This window comes from Macrobrachium rosenbergii, chromosome 21, assembly GCF_040412425.1.
Source record: "Macrobrachium rosenbergii isolate ZJJX-2024 chromosome 21, ASM4041242v1, whole genome shotgun sequence".
Taxonomy (NCBI): domain Eukaryota; kingdom Metazoa; phylum Arthropoda; class Malacostraca; order Decapoda; family Palaemonidae; genus Macrobrachium; species Macrobrachium rosenbergii.
In genome coordinates, this window is record NC_089761.1 from 10,316,478 (window position 1) to 10,333,173 (window position 16,696).

General features: G+C 39.7%; 1 pseudogene; it reads left to right on the forward strand.

Moving 5' to 3' along the window:
* The first annotated feature begins 2,849 nt into the window (after window positions 1-2,849).
* The window catches only part of LOC136849386 (uncharacterized), a 37,052-nt pseudogene continuing 23,205 nt past the window's right edge, over window positions 2,850-16,696 (forward strand).

Genomic DNA, 16,696 nt, shown 5'->3' on the forward strand with positions numbered 1-16,696 from the left:
TCACGCACTTCCCTTTGAGAAAGAGCCCTCCGCTTCTTGTATCACTCCTATTAGTTTGTGTTTTATATATCCTGGTTATCTTGCAAGGCCATTTTAGAGTAAAGTAATAAATGTGGAGTCATAAGAACCACCTGCACCAGGAAACATATAAAAATGGCGACCTGACCAGTGAATCTCGAAATGATTGCATCACCCCCTCTTCCCCTTTGTTGTTTGTGTTGCAATTTATGAAATCAGCAATTAGCTCAGCTAAGCTGGATACGAGACAGATTATGAACCTTTGAAAAGCCAGCGCAACAGGCCAAGGAAATTCTGCGTAAGTAAACTGTGTTTATTTAGCGTAGGACACTTTAGCAAACGTGACTAACCCTAGGAATTTTTTTTATAGTAGGGCGCATGTCAGAGGAAAACGAGAGAGAGAGGATCGCCGAAATTTAGCTTTGGAAGCCTTTGCACGCGGCTTGCATGCCATTCAATTAGGTTATTTAGGTGTTAACCCATTAAAGGAATAGTGTGCATATTCCTCCAGTAGAAACGAGTGATTTCAAAACTGAATCCTTAAATAGGCGCGAGAAATCGATGGAAAACACGTGTTCGAAAGTCAGACTAGCATCGCTGACTCATTTTACTCTCTCTCTCGTTTAGAAATAGGAGCGAAAGCGTATATTATACTGGGTTAACGCCAAGGACGTAAAAAGGTCAACAACTGTTGTCTCGTTCCGGGAAATCCCTGGTTTGTTTACTACTTTCATTCATTCCGCGCAGACAGCCTATAAGATAAACACACCGAGACACGACCTTGACCGTCATTCGTAGCCCAGTTAGGAATGTGTAAAAATTTGTTTGTTTGATTTTCTTCGCTCTACCAAATTGTTTGCATTATTGGGGGTCTGACATTATATATTGTTCTGTTTTTTGTGTGTTTTGTTTTGTGCTTTTAATACGGCTGTGTGTGTTGCCTATCTGTTATGAATGTGGGATGGCCACCCACCTAATTGCCCTTGAGAATAACACTTCTCCCATAAGTCAGTAAAACTAGCGCTCTCGCTAATCAGACTTCGTCTGTGCGGGAATTCTAGGGAGCCTATATATTCTATTCTTGTCCCCAATAAACCTGCTTCGTCAGTAATTTGGTGAGACCAATTCATTTTCAACATCGTCCCCAACCAAACCCGTTTTGTCGTTACCTAGGAGACCAATCATTGCTAATCATCGTCCCCAGCCAAACCCGTTTTGTCGTTACCTTGGGAGACCAATCATTTGCTAATCACCGTCCCCAAGCAAACCCGCTAAGTCGGTACCTTGGGAGACCAATCATTTGTTCATCATCGTCCCCAATCAGCCCGTTTTGTCGGTACCTTGGGAGACCAATCATTGCTAATCATCGTCCCCAACCAAACCCGTTTTGTCGTTATCTTGGGAGACCAATCATTGCTAATCATTGTCCCCAACTAAACCCGTTTTGTTGGTACCTTGGGAGACCAATCATTGCTAATCATCGTCCCCAATCAGCCCGCTCCGTCGGTAAATCGGGAGACCAATCATTGCTAATCATCGTCCCCAACCAAACCCGTTTTGTCGTTACCTTGGGAGACCAATCATTGCTAATCATCGTCCCCAACTAAACCCGTTTTGTCGGTACCTTGGGAGACCAATCATTGCTAATCATCGTCCCAAACCAAACCCGTTTTTTTGGTACCTTGGGAGACCAATAATCGCTAATCATCATCCCCAACCAAACCCGTTTTGTCGTTATTTGGGAGACCAATCATTTGCTAATCACCGTCCCCAACCAAACCCGCTAAGTCAATCATTGCCAATCATTTGTTCATCATCGTCCCCAATCAGCCCGCTCCGTCGGTAAATCGGGAGACCAATCATTGCTAATCATCGTCCCCAACCAAACCCGTTTTGTCTTTACCTTGGGAGACCAATCATTGCTAATCATCATCCCCAACTAAACCCGTTTTTGGTACCTTGGAAGACCAATCATTGCTAATCATCGTCCCCAATCAGCCCGCTTTCGGTAAATCGGGAGACCAATCATTGCTAATCACCGTCCCCAACCAAACCCGTTTTGTCGTTACCTTGGGAGACCAATCATTACTAATCATCGTCCCCAACTAAACCCATTTTGTCGGTACCTTGGGAGACCAATCATTGCTAATCATCGTCCCCAACCAAACCCGTTTTGTTGTTACAAGCAGGGAGACCAATCATTGCTAATCATCGTCCCCAACTAAACCCGTTTTGCGTAGACCAATCATTACTAATCATCGTCCCCAACCAAACCTGTTTTGTCAGTACCTTGGGAGACCAATCATTGCTAATCATCGTCCCCAACCAACCCATTGGTACCTCAGAGACCGGAAAATTCCTCTTCCTAAATCCCGCCAGAGCCCTCTGTGCCTGGGCGGAGATCATTCCCTACGTCCTTTGGGGAAAAATTCAAAATTCCCACAGCTCTGGGAAATTAATTCTGTGTGTTACTAGCGTCCTCTCCCACCTGCAAAATGTCGACACGGTCTCAGCAGAGCGAGGATTTCAAGTTCTTCATGTCCTCAGGGAAGGAACTCGGCCTTTCTGGGAGAGAACTAAGAGACTGGGTACAGGAGAGGATGGACGCCATACAAGCAGAGAAACAGGCTCAGGAGAGACAAGAAGAAGCCGAGAGACAGGCTCAGGAGAGACGAGAAGAGGCAGAAAGACAGGAACGAGAAGCAGAAAGACAGGAATGAGAAGCAGAAAGACAGGCTCAGGAGAAACGAGAAGCAGAAAGACAGGCTCAGGAGAGACGAGAAGAAGCCAAGAGTTAAGAAAGGGACAAGCAGCGTGCCCATGAACTCGCGATGCTGCAACAGAGTGGCCCCTCACCTCCACCTGACCCCCAGGGGATGAGTGCCCTCAGCCAGGCTCTCGCCTGCATGCCAAAGTGGACGGAGGCTGAGCCCGAGGTGTGGCTCGACAGCGCCGAGACAGTTTTAAAGGCCTGCCCCTGAGTGCAGCCGAACTCTCCCTGGTGTTGGGCAAGTTCCTTGGAGGAAGGCCCTGATTGCCTACAGAGCCCTCCCGCTGGAGGAGCAGAAAAAATTGGGAGGTCATCCAATGAGACTATCGCCGTCGCGTAAGAGATAACCCCGAACGCTGGAGGGGTGTTGGCGCGGGCTAGTGAAGGAAGCCAATCAGACCTGGGCAGAGTGGGCATACCAGTCCGAGCGTGCCAGTGCCAAATGGTTCGAGTCCGTGGGGTTCGACCTCAACGAGGCAATCGAACAAATACAAATAGAGAACTTCCTGCTCTACACCCCGTCGGCCTCGCCACGCCACATCGCCGAGAAGGAGCCCCCAACCTTAGCTGATTGCTGCCGATTGGCAGATCTCTGGGACACCCATCACCCCAGTTTGGGAGAGCTCCTGCAGCGCAAAGTAACTCCACCCACCTTCCTTTCGGTGCCCCTCCGCCGAAGAATGGGCAATCACAGAAACCCGTTGTGTGCGGGCTCTGTTAATAGATCGGGCATGCCAAAGAGCAATGCCGCAGTAAACAACCAGCGTCTCTCTCTCCCGGACAACCCCCTAATAAGTCGTCTGCGCCCTCTGCCGGGGCAGTGCGAAGAGATTTCAGCCATACCTTTTGCACGGCATGCAAGGTTTATGGCCACTCTTCCTCATGGGCAAAATACCCTAGAAATAATAAGTCCGGAAATCCTGCCGTCGCTCTGGCAGTAACGAATCCCGAGTCCTTAGGCCCTCCTGCCGAGGGTCCCATTTATGTGGCACCTCCTCGAGGTAGATACTCAGCACACCAGGTCAAGGCATTTGACGACTCTGGGGCGCAAATTTCCCTCATAAAGAGGGACAAAGTTCCCTATGGAGCTATAATAGACCGACGCAAGCTCATCACCATTGAGGGCATAAACGATTTTAAAATGATCCTCCCTACGGTCCAACTGAGGGTCACCCGACCCCACAGAACCAGGACCCTTCGTCTCGCCATAGCGAAACACATTCCAGGAGGCTATGACGTCCTCCTGGGCCAAGACTTTACGTCCCATTTCAAACCACAACCATTCTGAGGTCCCCATTCCCCAATTAATCATCCAAATCCGAGTCCAGTGCCCGGCACGCATCAGTGCCAGTGCCGAGGCCAGGGAGCCAGATCTCCCTTCAGGAGAATCTCGGTTTCAATTCCTCTGCCAGTGCCACTTAGGCGCACTGAGCAGTGCCAGTCTCTGTCCGTCCAGACAGACGCCGACCACCACCACATCGCTACTGCAGAGCGCCAGCGACAATGTCAGTGCCTGAGCAGGTCACCCCTGCGTGCAAGTCAACCCCGCCCCCTCCGGCCGGCCCCTCTCTCTCGCCGCCCGCCGCAGATTCCTCCGCAAGTCATGATTCTGCCCTGCCGCCGTCCTGGGCCCGATGAACTCTGCGAACTGTGCCGGTTAATGTCCGAGATGGCGAACAAAATTCCTGGGTCAGTTGTCGCAGCAGCTGACCCAGATGGCACCCTGCCGCCCTTTGGCCTCGGGCCCTCCGATTCCCGGCCAAGGACAACGGTCCAAGGAGGAGAGGTTCGCGGTTAGTCACCACGGGTGTGGGTGATCGCAGGTAGTCCACAACGAAATCCCCAGCTCTTCTGGCCCCATGTGCAAAAAGTTGGCATAGGGCCACTTCTTCATCTTTGAAAGTCTTGGCACCTTTCATCCAGGAGAGGATGTCAAGGCTTTCCGCTATCTTCTTCCTTTCCTTTGGAATTTCTATCCCTCATCCTTCTCTATCGATCTTTCCTTTACACTTTCCTTACTTACCACCAAGCGGCAGTTAACATATGGGATGTCATCCCCTTTAAAATGCCTTAATCATCTTGATTTTGAGCAGTAAGAGAGACAGAGTGGGAAGTGGCACGCCCCTACGCCTGTCCTTTGGCACAAGGCAGGCGTGTCAGCTCTTCCTGAAGGGGTCGCGCTTTGGGTTTCCTTTTCCAGCCCTTGGGCTGAGAGTTAGCTCTGACCGTCGTCTATTGGCGACAGATGTTAGATTAATAAATAAACAATAAATACCTCACTCTGTTATCCTTCGTTTTCTGTGTATATTATTTACTCTTGCATTTAATCTTTTCCTCTATTTGTTAACGAATCTCGAGTCACAAGACTCCTGCCCTTATGAGTTTTATAGTTGCCCTTTAATCCCCGCGGTGTGGCCCGCCCCTTAGTAAGAAGTAACGTCCTTCGTTTGTCATTTTGTGTAGTTTCCTTTTTTTTATATTTTATTGAGTTATCCTTGTGGAGAATGTTACCCTTGTCCATTTTCCCCATCATTTGTTTATCCTCCCATTCATACTTCGTGCGAGTAGCCTATTTATAACTTACACCCAAGTTGTAGACCGCAGATGTAAAAATTTAGCGTGGTTTAAGTTAGCAAATTAAAACCCGCGAATAATCTCTTTGCCTCGCCGCTGTCAGAATACTGTCACTTCATTTTAGCGTTCGCAGGAGGTATTAGCTATACTCGTCGAGCTTAGGAACAGTTGTATTTCGATTGAAAAGGAGAATTGAATTTTGTTATTACAATTTCTGGTAAAGGGGATATTATTTAAAACCAACGGTGTATTGTCACTTATACAAGCCTCTTCAAGGCACAACTAATTGCATGCATGTAATTCCAGGATAGCATCAAGAAGTTGGTTGTTTTACATTTGTTTTCCTTTTACCTACTGCCTTGTATGTTTTATTTTTTTGTTGTTGTTATTTTGTAACTTTGAAATGTTCTCTGTTTATTTTCTTTGAGTGCCTTATTACCCCAATAAAGTAAAACGAGTAAAGAATGGGTAGAATCAGTACTTATGAAGTATTTCAGCAAGAATTAATTTGCAAGTAAAGGCGCCCTTTTCCTAAACTGCACTCTGCACTTAAAGTAAACCTCCAGTTTGTTATTGATTAGTGTGGCAGCAGAGTTTTGCAAATAAAGTATAGTAACAGTTGTAGCAAAGCAGAAGATAGAGTAAAGTCGAACGTTTTCTTCAGCTCATTTTTGCTGTTATCGATATTCGCACCCGCTTATAGGTGTGAATATCATCTTGCCAGGGGAGCTGTAAAGATTAGCGCCAAAATACGCTATGAAAGTGCCTTTTCTGCTTTGCTCGGCCGATAGATGGGCCTCTGTCTATTTTGAACCTGGGAGAGGTAGTAAATTCTGGTTAGTGTTAGTTTGAACCAGAAGTCTGGGGTTATAAGAGATGCCCATGATCTAATCTTTTGCCATGGGGACAGTAAACTGGCTTTGCACCGTTTTCTTTGGTACAGGAGAGTGACAAGGAAAATCAGCTGTTTTCTTTGATATAGGAGTGTGACTGGGTCAGGACATCGCCCCCCTACCCCCACCCCTGTCCAGAAGCAATAAAAGGTCAGGGCGAGGAAAGCTGCTTCTCACACACAGTCGCTAGTTTAAGCCGAGAGGTCACGAGTGCAGACCTTGGCCCTAGCTGGCTCCTTTTTCGCTCGCTCGCCGCGTGGAATTTAACTGCCGCTTGTCCGTGTTGACCCACGTGGCCATCAAAGACTGCAAATGGGGATTGCAAGTCCCAAAAGCGAGCGGATACTCAACTGGCGGCCTTTTCATCATCCCAAGGGCGCCCTTTTTCGCCCCAATCTACGACTTGAAGAAATACCTTGAGGGGAGGCTACCATTTGTCGACGCCCACGTGGACTGGTAGAAGACGCCACTGGACGCCGCCGTCCGCCCAGAGCCCTACAATGTGGTAAAGTACCCAGAACGAGTTGCTAGTCACGTTACTTCGCCCTTGTGCATTTATTAAACTTATGGGCCTATAACTTTGTATCCACTGATGTTTCTTGGTTTAATCCCGGCCCACGTGTTCCCTGCCTCCTTCCTCTGAGTCACAAGTAACGCCTCAGGGAGTCCTTGGCGCCTTCAGCGCACGCCCGAAGTAATTCATTCCCGGAATTCCAGCCTTAGATTTGTAATCTGGGTCCTAATATCGATTCAGAAGGACGATCGTAGCAGAATTCTCCTTGGTCCATGTTCCTGGCATTCTCAAGCTCCCCCGCCTTCGGGAGAACTTCTGCAGCAGCAATTTAACGTGTTTCAGTTCATTTCCCCTTTGATCTTGTGTGTTATGAAAATATACCTATTTTTGTATCCACGTGTTTACAGACACTTCCCTTTGGGAAAGAGCCCTCCGCTCCTTGTATCACTCCTATTAGTTTGTGTTTTTTTATATGTCCTGGTTATCTTGAAAGGCCATTTCAGAGTAAAGTAATAAATGTGAGTCATAAGAACCACCTGCACCAAGAATCATATAAAAAATAAAAATATATATATATATATATATATATATATATATATATATATATATATATATATATATATATATATATATGATATGTGTATATATGTGTTTGTTATATGTATACATGTACATTATGCTTTCTATTTTATATATATATATATATATATATGGATATATATATATATATATTTGATATTGCTCACATATATATATCTTATATATATATATGGTAACAGGTATATATATATATATATATATCATATATATATATATATATATATATATATATATATATATATATATATATATATATATATATATATATATATATATATATTTATACAAAATATGTATATATATATATATATATATATATATATATATATATATAATATATAAATATATATATATATATATATATATATATATATATATATATATATATATATATATAGGTATTTATATATATATATATATATATATATATATATATATATATATATATATATATATACATATATATATATATATATATACATACTGGGTGTTTCAAAATAAATGCCCCCTCCACAGAACAAATCGAAAGTTATGAAGTTTTCTGCAATACCTATCTCAAAGTACATTATTTTAAGTTTCTATTAAGATATTTTTCATTTTACATTTCTTGTATTATTATTTCTTCTTCATCCATGGAAAATACAACTTCTTTACTCTGCAATATGGGATAGTGCGAGATGAACCTTCACTTCTCCTATTTGCTAATTCTTCTACCTTAATTTATCTTCTTGAATGTGGACTTTCTTGTGGTATTCTGTGTAGGATAAATTGTCAGCTGATTTGAAGACTTATTTCGATGTTGAGCGGTTACTACTTAATTCAACTATTTTTATTTCCTCTTAAAACCAGCAATTCTTTGTTAACTGTCCATTTTCTTACAAACCGTGCAGATTCTAGGTTTACACCTACTTGTAAATGATTTGTATACCCGCAGTTTTCGCAGGTTGCTCTGGTCTCGCCCTTGAGCGGAAAATAGTTCACTGCTGAAGTGTTTAGGTTTTGAGTTTCTGACCATATCTATAAGGTTTGTGTGGTCCACTCTTTTTGCCAGATTGCTTCTTCCCTTTGATCTGGATTCCATTTTCTTTTTAGTATTTTGGGGCATATTTCCCCTTTGAAGGTATTTCTGTCTATTTCCTACTTGCCTGGAATTATCATAGAATTTATTATTCAGTTTAAAAATTAGGATTATTATTTCTGACTTTCCTTTCTATTTTGTGCTTCTGTTGTTCCCACGAATTCTTGGATAGATTTATTCTTTCCTTGATTTCTTCTCTCATTGTCTTCAATGTTTGAAGGCTTGTTTTTCTGGGATCAGTTTTATTTTCTTCTGAAAGTTTTTCTTCTTCTCCAAGAATATTATATATGGTTCTTAAATGACACGTAATTTAATACATGCCGTAGTTCAACTAATTTCTGAGCACTAGCCCCAAATAGATCCTTGTCTCCTATAGTAATACCTGTCTTCTTAAATCTTCGCTTATTTTCTATTGCATTCTCCACGCTTCATGCATAAATTAGCAATTGTTTTATATTGTGGGTTAAGAAATCTAGTTAGGTTATATAAAACCGTCAGTCTGATTTACTGGTTTCAGAGTGATAAACAAATTTCTTTAAATTCTACATAGTTATTAAGCTTCATAAAATCTGTGGAATTCAAAGTTTTTATAAAGGCTCTCCATGTTCTGAGCTGATGAGCAACAAGGCTTCATTTATTTAGCTCTTTCATCTGTTATTCCCCTGAAATTATAATGTGACTATCTGCATCTGCTAAAGCAATGATTTACAGTATAGATTCGAGTCTGCTTTTGTCAGGACTGGAATCGTCCTACCCGTCTCACAGAAGCGCAGGGCGTTGTTATGACGGGCGGCCTGATTCATGTTATTATAAAAAATTGTATGCGTAGTATTATTAGTATTAATTAGTATTGTTACTATTATTATTATTGTTAGTAGTATTAGAATGATTAACACTATTTTGGTTCTGGTTATTTGTGTTATTATTGTTAGCATTTCCTTGCACTACAAAGCGAGGGGAATTTAGTCTTGAAATTCGACTTCGCCTAATTGTCGACGGTCTTAAATCTTAATGTGAATGTCTAACAGTGTTCAGTAATTCATCAAATACTCGTTGCATGTCCACACACAAAAAAAAATTATTCAATCAGAGTACATCAATCACAGAAATTTTTGTTATATTGTACCAAAATTAAAAACAATTTGTCAAATTGTCACACAAAAAAAAATTAAATTCTCTATTGAGTTCAAGTGCACAATTAAAACCTTTTTCAATACATAAAATAAATTCTTATATGAAATTAGGCATCATATCATCAAAATTCATCATAATAAGTACACAAAATTATATATATAACTTCTCAAATAATCATCACCATCCGAAAGGAAAATAATCATCTCTATCTAAAATTATTTGCTAAATAATTAATTATCATAGAGAGAGTACTGCTGGTATTTATGCAAAAGAATTTCTGTCTACTAGAGAGAGAGAGTTTTCTTATTTTTCAATCTTATAGCAAGATGCAAAAAAATATATATATATCTTCACTTATTTATTAAGAGAGAGAGAGTGGACAGTAAATTCATTTATCGCGAACTTACTGGGTGGTGTTGCTGATATTGTGATATCGCTAATGTTATCCTTCCAAGGTGAATGTTTCACAGGATCCGCAGAAAAAATCTTTACTAGGTCTGGCGCTTGTTTTTCCGCTGTGGTTTTCCGCTTTCGGAATCTTGTTGAAAGTTTGTGCGCTGTTTTTTTTTTTTTTTTTTAATCACTGGCGATACGTCGCAAACACTGGGCTTATTATCGCTGTCGGGCGCTCTTGCTCAATTTGTTGACGGTAACAGTTCAAAATGTTTTTTGGCTTCGGACGCACTAAACTGTTTTTGGTTCACACCGACGCTCTTGTTGTAAGCCGTTATTCACTGGAGTATTTTTATTTCTTCTGATATATTTTGTTCTGTCAGTCGTAGAAAAATCTAAGTTCGTTTTGTAGAATTTCGTTTCACTGTAACTTAAATAATTGCACTGATAACTCATTAATGTTCGTTGTTTCGTCTTCGCTTTCTGGATCCACTTTAGCTGCCACCATTTGTAAGGTTTTATTGTTCCTTTATGTTCTTGTTATATGTTTGCATAGATTTTAGTCTTTCTTCTTACCTGGTTTCTTTCGAGGTGTCTCAGACGCTTCATGGATGACAAAAAAGCTATCTTTGGTATATTTATTCCTTTTAAGTATTGATATCTCTCAGAAAGGCGATAGAGACAAAGATCGGTAATTTCTTTTTCACTTTCTAATTAGTACTTAGTATTATAAAGATCAGTACAAATAGTCAGTTACAATGATAGAAATGAATCGTACTTCCTTGAATCAGCCTATATGGGGAAAACTGAAGCGAGGGGAGAATGTACTCTCCCTTAAAGGACACAGTTCTGACTCTGGTCTCCTTGTAGGTCTCTAACTCGTCAAACCCTCAGAAAAACTTGCTATCTGCAATCTCCACCTCCTTCTAGCCTTATTGGAAGGATTAATCAGCAAGGCCTCCCCTTCAAGTAGCTGATTGGAAGGAATGTAGTGGGTGTGATCTCAAATCTCTCCTTAGAGAATTTGATAGGAGGTGATTTTAGGAGGGTGCAGAAAGACCCTCCCACACATAATTGATTGAGGCTAAAAGAAGCACATCACTGTGCCAACCCAAATTCCTAGAACTTCACCAAAACACCGGAGAAGGTGGTGCCATAGAATCAGCTGTTGTAAGCATTTAGACTGTGCCGACCTCATGTTTGGTTAGCTTCAATCACAGGCCATTATTTCCCATTTTTGACTGTTTTATATTGAAACACGATATACTGTAATGTAACATCTCACATATTGATACATGACACAACAGCATTTGGCCATATCACTGTGTTCTTTTGCCTCTCTCTTTATTCTTATTTCTCTCTCCCCTTCTCTCCTAACTTTTTCAACTCTTCTATTTAATTTCATCTATTCTACACCACAACAAGTTATTTTTTTTGTATTCTTACATGAAATTACATTACTCTCGCTATGCAAAACGTTATGTAACGGCTAATATAAACGGTGCAAAAATTACAACAGCACCAGTTAAATTTCTGAGATTTTCAGCAGTTAGCACGCGGGAGGTAAGGAAAAAGTTTTTTTCAAAAATTCACCATAAATCGAAATGTTGTGCTAGAGACTTCTCGTTTGTTGCAAAATGAAGGTAAATAATTTAATATTACTAGAATGCAAGAGTTTTACTTCAATTGTACTTTTCGACCATTCTCGGTCGAGTCGTTGACTGAAGGTTGAAATTTCTGGCACTTATCGTGATTTATATGAAATATGTCAAAATTCGATAAAAGCTGCTATCCATGAGTTATTTGTTGTATTCTACATGAAATTATAAAAAAAGCATTACTCATATGTAAAACTTATAACGTACTGATACAAAACTGTGCAAAAATTACGACAAAGTATCAGAAGAATTTCGAGATTGTAAGAGCTCGATATCGTTGTATCTTCCAAACACGTAAAAGTTCGTGTGTTCGTCGTCCATCGGAGTGGCGAAAGAGACGTTTGGCGTCTTCACAAAACAAAACATACACATAGCTTTGATACAGAAGATTCGTTGGAACATTATGAGTACATGATTAGAATGCTTGCATGGCAATGCAAGTAGTGGTGATTGTACATACATCAAGACAACAATGGTTAGGGAGAAACAGACGTAAATATTGTATGGTTGAAATCGCGTTCCTGTAGAGAAAGAAAACGAGACGCTCTTGTTGTCTTGTCCACTCCGATGGACGACGAACACACAAATTAGATTAAGGGTACTAAGATGAACGACGAACACACACGTGTTTAGAAGAGACAGTGTCAGGCTCTTACAAGATTTTCAGCAGTTAGCGCGCGCGGACGTAAGGAAAAAAGTTTTTTCAAAAATCTCCATAAATCGAAATATTGTGCTAGACTTCTCGTTTGTTGCAAATGAAGGGTAGATGATTGAATATTACTAAAATTATAAAGAGTTTTCATTTTCTCATAATTGCATTTTTCTGACCATTCGGTCGAGTCAAAGGACTGAAGGTTGAAATTTCGGCACCTATCGTGATTTATAGTATGAAAATATTTCAAAAACTGATGAAAGCTACAAAACTTCATGAGTTATTTGTTTTGGTATTCTACATGAAATTGGTGCACATTTTTCACATATAAAAACTCTTTATGTAACTATTAATATAAAACAGTACAAAATTACGACAAAGTGACGAAAGAATCTCCCCGAGATTTTCAGCAGTTAGCGTCACGGACATATGCAGGTAATTTTTTTGCAATTCACCATAAATCGAAATATTGTGCTAGAGACTTCTGTTTGTTGCAAACGAAGGTAAATACTGAATATTACTGTGAACAAAGAGCTTTTAGCCATAATTGCGCTGACCATTTCGGTCGGTGTCAAAGTTGACCGAAGGTTGAAATTTGCACTTATCGTGATTTATAATGTCAAAATTGATAAAAGCAACATCCATAAGTTATTTTTTGTTGTATTCTACATGAAATTGCGCACATTTTCATATGTAAAACTTTATGTAACGGCTAATACAAAACTGTGCAAAAATTACGACAAAGTGACTAAAGAATATCCGAGATTGTAAGAGCCTGATGCCGTATCTTCCAAACACGTGTGTGTTCGTGTGTTCGTCGTCCATCGGAGTGGCGAGACGTTTTACGTCTTCACAAAACAGCTTGATACAGAAGACTGTTGGAACATTATGAGACATGATTAGAATGCTTGCATGGCAATGCAAGTAGTGGTGATTGTAAAGGATACATCAAGACAACAATGGTTAGGGAGAAAACAGACGTGAAATATTGTATGGTTGAAATCGCGTCTCGTGTAGAGAAGAAAACAGAGCGCTTGTTGTCTTCTGGTCTCGATCTCGATGGACGAATATTTAACACAATGAATTAGATTATGGTACTGGGTGATTTCCAAGAGGTCAACTTTTGCACTAACACACTTTTCTCTTTTCTGTCTTTTCTGCTTCCTCACTTAGGAATAGTTCTCTCTCTCTCAATCTTCCCACTCTGCTTAGACTCTGCTCCTTTCCCCCTTTCGACTCTCTCTTTCGACTCTGTCTGACTTTTCTCTCTCTCTGCTTCTTTCCTGTCTGCCTGTCCTTATATCTCCCATTTTCCCTTGTGTCAACCATGACGTCATATTCTGGGCAGGTACTGCTTTTCCTGAGGCACCTCCTCCACTTGCTTCATTCCAACCTTTGGAGGTGTGTTTTAAGAATTCTGTTGATTATTGGGTATTTGTTCTCAGGACGTCTCTAGGTCTCTGGCACTGATGGCATTTCGATTGGCCAAACATCTAGGCTTGACCTGTAGGCGGGCTTATTTCTGGGCTCTCCTTCGAAGTCAAGGGGGTGAGGGTGCTTTCCCCACACTCTACTAACCTTCGCAGGACCCTCGTGATTTCAAGGCACCATTGATGCAATTTCTCTTAGTGCCTGTTAGTGCTGGTGTGTTCATGAAGATATGGTTGGCGACTTGTTGTGACAGGCTGGGAGATTTATGAGTTTATGGTCCTTTCGTACTGACCCAAAATGGAAATAGGATATTTCCACTTTGAAAAAATACGTTTTTCTCTATTCTCTCGATACATATATATATACATATATATATGCATATACACATATATAAACATGTATAAACACACACATACTCTATATATATATATCTATATCTATCTATCTATCTATATATATATATATATATATATATATATATATATATAATATTATATAGTGTTATAATATATATAACCATTCTACAAATATTATATATATCTCTGTGAAAATTTTGGTGTTTTGCTTGCAGGTTCGTCATTTGTTGTAATGATATAATTTTAAAATGTCTTTTTCTTACAGATAAATTGTGTATCATGTAATCTTAAAATGTTTTGATATATTTTTTCCATTTGTTTGATATATTAATACGTATACTGGGAGTTATGAAACCGAATTCCTAGCGTATTGAGCGTTAGCGCCGAACAGAGTGGTAAAGTGTCTCCCCATCAAGCATCTACAATAATTACACAGGTGGTGTGTCCAGTAAGTCGCCCTTGGAGGAAGGCAAAGAGCCCTCTTGGACGACAGATAAGCTGTCAGCCAATTGGTGAATCCCCTATTATGCATTTGTTCTGTATGTCTAACCCATGTTTATTAGCTGTGTCTGTGCCTGACATTTTTCATAATCTGAAAAAGAGAGAATGAGTGAGTGTAAAGAGAGTTGGAGTTGACATGCTGACAGCTGGGACCAAGAATTTGTCCAAAATATCTTTTCTGCTTACCTCTGAACAGTAGGAAATGTCAGTCATTGATAAGAGCTCGGGTACAAGCTTCTTGGGACTTAGCTCCAGCCGTGTATGTATTCCATACATTCATGTGTATACCTGTATGTATAATGAATGTATGTATACTTTGTATATCATGTATTCTGGGAGGGCTTTGAAGATAAAAGTGTAGTGCTGAATGAGAAGCACTAGTCAGGAACAGAGCCTGCTGGAAATAGGACCTCTCTCTCTCTCTCTCTCTCTCTCCTCAATAATCCCACCCATGATTTGGGTGTTATGCTGATTTCCCGCTTCTTTACTGTTTGTAAAAGCCTTGTTAAAAACCTGCCCTCAAAAGCAAAGTGCAAATTCATTTCAAAAATAAGAGGTGATATGAAATATTATTTTGTGCAAGCATTGTGTAAAGTGTGTAATGGTGTATCACCTAAAGAAAGGTAATGTGAAGTTTACTGGTTTTATTATGTTAAGAGTTAAAGTGATGTTCTAGGTGAAAGAGAGTTATTATTTTGATAAGAGATGAACATATCTCTTTCTGTGAGTTCTAATGTGTCTTGCTGCTAATTATACATCATTGTATGTGTCAGTGTGACTTGGCAGTGTTAACTATGAGAAAGTCTTAGAAAGACGTGAGTTTAACTTTTTTTTTTTTTTAAAGTGAAGGTAATCTTTTGAAGGATTGATATAATCTTTAAACATTGAAGTTGCTATTGGTATATTTCCATTTTTGCATATTATGTTCTTATATGTCTGTGTTATCATGTTACTATAATTTTATAATTACTGTGTTTCAAAGTTTTGTGCTGGTGATTACTTAGCATTTTGTTAGTGCATACTTATTATTGAGATTTCAGAAAATATGTATGTGGATTTCAGTCAGTAATATTTTGGTGAACATTTCTTTTGAGTTTGATTAATCAGGTATATGTTTAAAACTTGAGTGATATTTAATGGTTTGAATCTTTACTCTAACCAAATTAAGCTTAGTAAATTAAAGTTTTGTAATTAAACTTGATTAAGAAATACTTAAATCTATACTGTTGTCAATTAATAATAAATCTTTTATGATTGTGAACCTTTGCATACAACTTTGAATTTAGAATAAATTTGTTTGTTTCAAGTTTAAAACTCAGCGTTTCATTTGACCACCAGTGCAATTAGAGAAATTAATGAATGTGTACAAGGTAAGTGATGTATCTGTTTGTTCACCTGAGACCTATCTAGGCAAAATAGAACCAGCAGGGTGATAGTTAAAAGTGTTTGCTGAAGTGATACCATTTTCCACTCAGTCTGGATACAATTTTTATTAATTGTTACCTCACCCAACTTGGATGAAGTTACATTGATTTCCCCAAGTGATATAAGTTTTATGGGGATCACTGTACCATTAGGAGATTCAGTCAAACTATCTTTGTTATGAGGTTTCAAGTATCTGGTCGATGAGGTAACTTTTTGGTATTATTATTTGTGTAATAAATTAGTGTTTGATCACTTGTGACAATGATTTAGTGCCCATCGTCCGGGGAAATTAAAGAACGGATTAGACAGATTAAATGGGATTGAACCTAGATTGAACCCTGATAAAATATTTGATGGTCAGATCTGGAGAATTAAACAAATTATTTGGTGCCCAATCGTCCAGAAGAACCAAATGAGTATCACTCTGTCTATGATTTATACTGGTGGTGTTACAATATATTTTTGGTAGGAGAGTAATCCATATAATTGTTTTGAAGTGAATTGTGTAAACCCTTTCGTTGAGTAAACTGAAAATGACTCGGTTTGAAGTTCAGGAATTTTGGCTGCTCCAACCATCAGAAAGTTATGCCCGAAATCTCACCTGATTAAGGCACAGTGGACTCTCTTAGCAGGACATGGGGAAATGTTACTTTGGATATGATTGAGGCAATGTCAAGTGTGTGCAAAACCCAAAGCATT